A 6,000-nucleotide genomic window follows, 5' to 3' on the forward strand; every position below is an offset into this window, starting at 1 on the left:
GGGCATAACAAAAAAGAAAACTTTGGGCAATACCCCTGATGAATGTTAAGTTTTAATCATAGATTTAGCCTTTTCTTGAATATTTCTTTCTGTATGTTTAGTATATCTTCTATTTGGGATTGCATTCCTTCTTCTTCTTCTTTTTTTTTTAATTGTTATTTGACCCAGCAATCCCATTACTGGGTATATACCCAAAGGATTATAAATCATGCTGCTATAAAGACACATGTACACATATGTTTATTGTGGCACTATTTACAATAGCAAAGACTTGGAACCAACCCAAATGTCCAATAATGATAGACTGGATTAAGAAAATGTGGCACATATACACCATGGAATACTATGCAGCCATAAAAAATGATGAGTTCATGTCCTTTGTAGGGCATTCCTTCCTCTTAAAGTGCTTTCTTGAAATTTTCTTTTCATAAAGTTATTCTGTTATCAAATTCTTTAGTTTTGTTGGCTAGAAATTGTCTTTAACTTGTTATTTCTCAAAAGACTGTTCTCCCTGGGTACAAAATTCTACACTGGAAGTCCTCGTAAGATAATAAAAATATTTTTCTATTATTTTCCAGCTTCTATTAATATTGCTATTCTATCATTACATGAAAGTGAACGTGTCTTTTTATCTCTGGCTCCTATTAAGATTTTCTTTGTCATTATTGTTCTGCTGTCTCCCCAGTTAGATGTGCCTCATTTTCATCAAGTATTTTCAGTATTGCTTCCGACCCAGTCTCGGTCTCCTCCAATCATTTAATCACTTCTTCCTCCATGTTTTTTCTCCCATCTTTCTATTGTCTTTTCTGAATTCTGGAAGATTGTTTTGATTTATCATCACGGTTCTTTCTTAAGTGTTCTTTAGCTACTAGTCAACCCATACATTATGTTTTTAATATTGGCTATTGCAATTTTTAGAGCACATATTTGATTCTTCTTTCAAATCTATTTGGTAACATTTTATAGTTTCTTGGTCCTTGCAGAAATATTCAAGCTAATTTCTTAAACTAAATTTACATCCTGTGGATTTTTTGTAATTTTTGTTGTTGCTTATTTGTTTTATTTCCTTTAGTTTTAGGCATATGATCAGGTTTTAGCTATAGCACCTCAGGACAGCCGTGCAATTCTGAGCCACAATATTTATTCTTCCTGTTCTTTGTGATGTGGTAGATGGAAATTTTAGATCTGGTTTATCGTCACCCTTACATTACAGTTCCTTTGTGCCTTTAGCCTAATGTGAGAAGGATTTTTTACTGACTAAAAGTGTTTAACTTGTGATTCCTGCTAGCTTTGTGGCCATCAAAAGCAAAATTTCCATATGTTCAGGGAAATTATTTTGAGTATGTAAAAAGGATATTTAATGATTATAGAAAAGTTATCTCTAGAGAAATTGTAAAATGTTGTTCGAAATTTCTGACTATGTAATGAGAATATTTACTGGTTATATAAAAGTTACCCTTTAAACATTTCTGTTAAATTTACAATTAACAGTGATTTTTTTTGGCGGGGGTGGAGGGCTGGCTGTTGTGGTACACCTTTATCATAATGCTAATATGTAATTTTCTAATTAATGTTCTATATATTCTACAAGTTTGTTTTTTTATTTTCTGTTTGCTTAAATTACTTAGATTGCTAAACTTTTCCAAATAGTTTGGAGTTTCCCCATTAATACTCCACCAATTAAATATACACTAATAATCCAAATAATACATTATTATGCTCATATAAGAAAGAATAAGTAAAATCTGAAAGTTTCCATTTGAAATTACCTTTGTGATATTAAGATGCAAATATAATAAATTCTGTCATAGTATTACTTTTAAAGCAATTTCTAGTTGTAAGTCATGTCAGGTTATTTGTATAAAACCTTCTAGTAAAAAACAATAAAAATTCTGAATAAAATATATTTTAAAAATTTTTACTTAAAATATTAAACCATTAAAGATAATCTAAATAATCTGCCCAGAGTCCAATGAAAAGCTAGAATGTAGACAGAGTATTCTGAGTAGACACGTTGATTTGCTTGTATGATGTTTATTGATATGATACGTAAAATATCAAGGAGACCCAGGCAACTCTTTTGAATGGAATTGGGCTGATTCATCTCTGGTTTGTGGAACAAGAACTAGGTTAAGTTTCAGCCACTGCAGCTGCTGCCTCTGTCTTCGCTTCACCGCAGAGGCAAGACAAAGGTCCGGACTGCGGCGTTGCTCACCTGTTGGCCTTCTGGAGAGTCACATCACACGGGAAAATTACACTTGCCAGAATTAGCAAGAGCTTTCGTTAAGAAGAAATTTGTCGGCCGGGCGCGGTGGCTCACGCCTGTAATCCCAGCACTTTGGGAGGCCGAGGTGGGCGGATCACGAGGTCAGGAGATTGAGACCATCCTGGCTAAAACAGTGAAACCCCATCTCTACTAAAAATACAAAAAATTAGGTGGGCGTGTTGGCGGTCGCCTGTAGTCTCAGCTACTCGGGAGGCTGAGATGGCAGTGAACCCAGGAGGCAGAGCTTGCAGTGAGCCGAAATCGCGCCACTGCACTCCAGCCTGGGCGACAGAGCAAGACTCCGTCTCAAAAAAAAAAAGAAAGAAAGAAAGAAAAAAGAAGAAGAAATTTGTCAAACAAGAAATTGAAGCTGAATGCCTTAATAATTGTAGTTACTGACCAGAAGTATAGGAAGACTTCTTAGACTTCGAAGACTCGGACTGGGTCGTGGCCACCTACAGATGCTCCTGCAGTGGAAACAGCAGAAAAAGTCTATATTTCTTCCCTGGCACTGTTAAAAATGTTAAAGCACGGAGATGCTGGAGTTCCAATGGAAGTTACGGGTCTGAAGCTTGGAGAATTTGTTGATTATTATACCATCAGAGTGATTGACATGTTGACTATGCCACAGGTGTCAGTGTGGAGGCATTTCATCTAATGTTCCAAGCTAAAACGGTGAATATATTGAATCGGATAGGAAAGCCTGAGATGGTAACTGGTTGGCATCACAGTCACTTAGCTTGGTTGCTGGGGTTTCTGGGGTGGATATCAGTACTCAGCCGAGTTTTAAAGGCTTGTCAGAGGGAGCTTTGACGGTGGTTGTTGATTCCATTCAGAGTGTAAAAGGGAAGGTTGTTAGTGATGCCTTCAGGTTAATCAATGCTAATATGATGGTCTTGGTACATGAACCAAGACTAACAACTTCAAATATGAGTCACTTAAACAAGCCATCTATCCAGGCATTAATTGATGGATGAAACAGACATTATTACTCTATTACTGTTAACTATCAGAAAAATAAACTGGAATAGAAGATGTTGCTAAATTTGCATAAGAAGAGTTGAATGGAAGGTTTGACACTTCAGGATTACAATGAACATTATAAATACAATGATTTAGTATTAAAATAGATGCTGGAATTGGCCAAGAATTACAAAAAGGCTGTAGATGAAGAAGATGAGATGACACCTAAACAGCTGGCAATAGAGTGTTGGCTAGCAGAACACTAATGTCACTTGGAGGAACAAGTGGATTTAGTCATGACTTCAAATATTGTTTAGAAGCTATGTTGAATACTGTTGTGTTTAAGTGAAGCAACAAAAAATTTATTAGTGTTGCTTTCAGTATACATTTCTCTGTTGTTCCTAATGCTCAAAGTTAAGGGATCTCTGAAGATGTATTTGGTTAAATGTAAGACATTTGGCATCATTTGTAGCACTGTAACCTTCAGTCTCACCTATGCAATTACTTTTGTTTCTTTAGTTAGGGTCTTTGCAGGTTCTAAAGTTATACAATAATTCATAAAAGTGGACACATTTTGTTAATATCCCATTTAATATTTGAAAAAATCAGTAGTACAATATATTTTGATTGTTGCTTACAAAATAAAATACATTTACAATTTGAAAAATAAAAGTCAATTGGTAGTAGATGTGTGGATTTATTTCTGGGCTATTTTGTTCTGTTGATCTATGAGTCTGTTTCTGTATCGATACCATGCTCTTTGGTTACCATAGCTTTGTAGTATATTTTGAAATCACGTAGTGCAATGCTTCAAGCTTTGTTTTTGTATGTTTGTATTTTTTTAAAAAAACACCACCACAAGATTATTTTGATTATTCAGGGTCTTTTTTAGTTCCATATGCATTTTAAGAGTTTAAAAAATATATCTCTGTGAGGAATGTCATTAGTAGTTGATAGACATGGTATTGAACATATAAATCACTTTGGCTGGTATGGACATTTTAACAATATTAATACTTCTAATTCATAAACAAGGGATTTTTTTACTATGTGTTTCCTCTTCAGTTTCTTTCATCAATGTTCCACAGTTTTCATGTAGAGTTCTTTCACTTCCTTGGTTAAATTTATTTCTAGGTATCTTTTTTCTTTTGTAACTATTGGTTTTTTTTTCATTTTTTTCTAGATTGATCACTGTTAGTTTATAAAAATTCTACTGATGTGTGTTGATTTGTATCCTGCAATTTCACTGAATAAGTTTATTAGCTAAGAAATTTTTGTGGAGTCTTTGGGCGCTTCTAAATATAAGATTATATCATCTGCAAAAAAAAAGAGAGAGAGAGAGAGAATAATTTGACTTATTCCTTTCCAGCTTGGACGCCCTTTATTTCTTCCTCTGGCCTAATTTTTCTGTCTACGACTTCTGGTATTGTGTTGAATAGAGTTGATGAAAGTGGGGATCCTTGTCTTGTTTCAGACCTTAGAGGAAAGGTTTACAACTTTTTACCATTTCATATAATATTACCTGAGGTTTTCTCATGTATGATCTTTATTGTGTTGAGGCACATAGTTTCTATACCTACTTTGTTGAGAGCTTTTGTTATGAAAGAATGTTGAATTTTGAAAAGTGCTTTCTCCGCTTCTATTGACATGATCGTAAGTTTTTATCCTTCATTCTGTTAATGTGATGTATCACATTTGTTTTTTTTTTATTTTTCTAGTTATTAGAACATTTTATATTACAAATTAGATTGTGGAAATATGCAGCATCACATCCTGTAGGATTTACAAAATCACTCCCTACAAATGATGTCCATGATAACGAAGCTAAACTAACAGGAATTTCCATTACTTAGCATTGGCAATGGGAAGCTTACCAACTCAAGGCCGCCTTGAGGAAGCCCAAGGAAGAAAGCAACCCTCCACAGGTGCAGGAATTCCAATACCCTCCAGGGGGCGCACGCAGTCGGAGTTTGAAACGCGGCCAGAATGGGCAGTGGCTGTTGACATTCCAGCCGTAACAAAGGCTGACAAACGTCTGCAGTACTTGCTCTGGGCCAGTCACTGTTCTAAGCACTTAATTAAATTTAATTTTGTTTTGTTTATTTATTTTTTGAGACAGGGTCTCACTCTCACGCCCAGGCTGTAATGCAGTGGCGCGTCTCAGCTTACTGCAGTCTCTACCTCTAGGGTTCAATCAATCCTCCGACTTCAGCCTCCCAAGTTGCTGGGACTACAGGAGCACACCACCACGCCCAGCTAATTTTTGTATTTTTTGTAGAGACGGGGGTCATAGGGGATTTCACCGTGTTGCCCAGGCTGGTCTGTAACTTCTGGATTCAAGTGATCTGCCCGCCTCAGCCTCCCAAAGTGCTGGGATTACAGGTGTGAGCCATTGTGCCTGGCCTTATTTTATTTTTTAATTATTTTTTCTTTGTTTTTTTTTTTTTTTTTTTTTATGTTTCTCATAAGGTTTATTTGCAACCCGATCTTTTGTGTTTTCTCCATTTCTTTTTTTTTCTTTCTTTTTTTTTTTTTTTAATTATACTTTAAGTTTTAGGGTACATGTGCACATTGTGCAGGTTAGTTACATATGTATACATGTGCCATGCTGGTGCGCTGCACCCACTAACTCGTCATCTAGCATTAGGTATATCTCCCAATGCTATCCCTCCCCCCTCCCCCCTCCCCACCACAGTCCCCAGAGTATGATATTCCCCTTCCTGTGTCCATGTGATCTCATTGTTCAATTCCCACCTATGAGTGAGAATATG

The 6,000-nt window shown here is 35.8% G+C and overlaps 1 pseudogene; it reads left to right on the top strand.

Moving 5' to 3' along the window:
* LOC100609835 (26S proteasome non-ATPase regulatory subunit 14-like) overlaps positions 1 to 3,578 on the top strand; it is a 77,521-nt pseudogene extending 73,943 nt beyond the window's left edge.
* The last annotated feature ends 2,422 nt before the right edge of the window (positions 3,579 to 6,000 follow it).

Source organism: Pan troglodytes, chromosome 13 (genome assembly GCF_028858775.2).
Source record: "Pan troglodytes isolate AG18354 chromosome 13, NHGRI_mPanTro3-v2.0_pri, whole genome shotgun sequence".
Lineage (NCBI taxonomy): Eukaryota > Metazoa > Chordata > Mammalia > Primates > Hominidae > Pan > Pan troglodytes.